General features: G+C 35.6%; 1 non-coding gene across 1 annotated transcript; it reads right to left on the bottom strand.

The window, feature by feature from the left end:
* Positions 1–1,662: 1,662 nt before the first annotated feature.
* On the bottom strand, positions 1,663–1,743 carry mir221 (microRNA mir-221). Its single transcript, NR_129932.1, has one exon. It is a non-coding gene; the product is annotated as a microRNA mir-221 (primary transcript).
* Positions 1,744–1,984: the final 241 nt, after the last annotated feature.

The raw sequence follows: 1,984 nt of genomic DNA, 5'->3' as shown, positions 1-1,984 counted from the left end.
TTTATAACATGATGTAATACTGAGTTCAAGTTAAAATAGTATCTGTGTTGCTTTTGACAGCAGATAGGGATGTAGCATTTAAATACACTTAACACAAGGTATATCTACAAAACAAAACAAAAATAAACACATTCAAGAAAAGTAATTTTAAAAAAAATAAAGAAAAGAAATGATAAAGCACTTGATCTGTAAAACTTCCACACTGCAACAAGCTATTACGACTGCTTCATAGAAGCTACTCCTCCCAGCAGGCTTCCAGACAGTACTAGATACATCAGTAGACATTAAATTGTTCCAAACCGGGTGGCTGATGAAGATGAGAAAACATTTTCACATCTTAACCAGCTTTTGACATTTATTAACTAACTTCACTACTATTTCATAAACTCACTGTTCTTGTTCTTCCCTGCCCTTCATTTGCTTTTTCCTCCCAACTCTGTAAATTCCTCGGGGCAGGGTTTTTGTTTTGCTAGCATCAGTATATTTTTAAAACATAAATAAAAATATTAATATGCTAATAAATACATTTAAATTATTTACATGTCAAAGTTACATGTCTTTCCACAAAAAAATGCCAAAGGCAGCTAACTATAAAGTTCATGATACAGAATCACCAAGTCACTGACAAAAACAAAGGTATTTATTTAGTAACGAGGGGATGTTTTTACATATTTCCATGCATTGATGGGTATTTCGGTATGGTTCAAGGGCAAGAACAAATCACCCAATTATCCCATCAAAATTATTTTTAATAAATATATGTATTAGGGGGCTTTGAGAACTGGAAGAATTTCAAGGACTGCAAAAGAGGGGTTCAGAGTCCTAGGACATATCCATGACTAAGATCATATGATTTTGGATTCCCATCTTATACTACTCTCTCTCTCTCTCTCTCTCTCTCTCTCTCTCTCATGCAAAAAAATATATAAAACAAAAATATGCTAATGAAATACCAGTTATGGCTAATCTAGGCTGTGCATGAAAAGAAAATCTAATAGAATTCCTATGATACTGCCAGAAAATTATTAGGTGAATGAAATTATATTTGGTGGACCTGACAAGAGTGGTATATGACAGGTGAAATGAACTCTGAAGACAGAGCTACACATTCAGAAGAATCATGCATTCACCACTTGGACCAGTTTGCAATACAGGCGTGGGATGAGAATCAATATTCCCTTTTATTGTAAATTCTTTGCTTCCCAGTCTGCAATCTACTTTTGTCTTCTCTCTGAGGCATGTACTTCCTCTGTGGAGGAGCATTCATACACACAGCTCTTCCATCAGATTTTCCAAATCCAAGTGGACTGTACTGTCTCATATGTGTATAAGAAGGTCATTTAAATGAAATCTCTGGTGTAAAACTCTGTTCTTATTGCACCAAACAAGTCTAAATGTCCCATCAATGTGCACTCATGTTCTCAAGAAAAAGCTTATCAGCCCTACTCAAATAGTAGGCTTTTCAATAGCTGAAAACCTTTTAAAAGTAGCATTCTTTCACAAATGGATTAAAACTGTCTTATGAAAGGAGGAATCTCACACAAGAGTTTTGTTAAACACATACATATACCAGCTTAGTTTTACACTGAAAAGTAGGCCATGGAATGCAGAATGAATCAATGCAGAACGAAGGTATTGACTGCAGATTGTCTTTGTATTTCCAGACAGCCTGAAACCCAGCAGACAATGTAGCTGTTGCTTAACAAACAGAATTCTACATTGTATGCCAGGTTCAGGCCCCAAGGCTGGATGACTATTTCCAAATATCTGCAAACAGAAGCAATGATGGTGTCAGAGACATACAACTTAAAACACTGAATATATTTCATCCAGTGTATTTCAGGAAAACAGAATAAATCAAAGATGAGAAATATGCAGCCCTTCAATATGATGTCCTATCCAATGGGGATGGACGAATGCTGGGACCTACAGTTCGACATCCGAAGTGTATACAATGCTCATAATTCCATTCAATAGACCAACT

The sequence above is a fragment of the Anolis carolinensis genome, chromosome 3 (genome assembly GCF_035594765.1).
Source record: "Anolis carolinensis isolate JA03-04 chromosome 3, rAnoCar3.1.pri, whole genome shotgun sequence".
In the NCBI taxonomy this organism is placed as follows: domain Eukaryota; kingdom Metazoa; phylum Chordata; class Lepidosauria; order Squamata; family Dactyloidae; genus Anolis; species Anolis carolinensis.
This window is presented reverse-complemented; position numbering and strand designations above follow the sequence as displayed.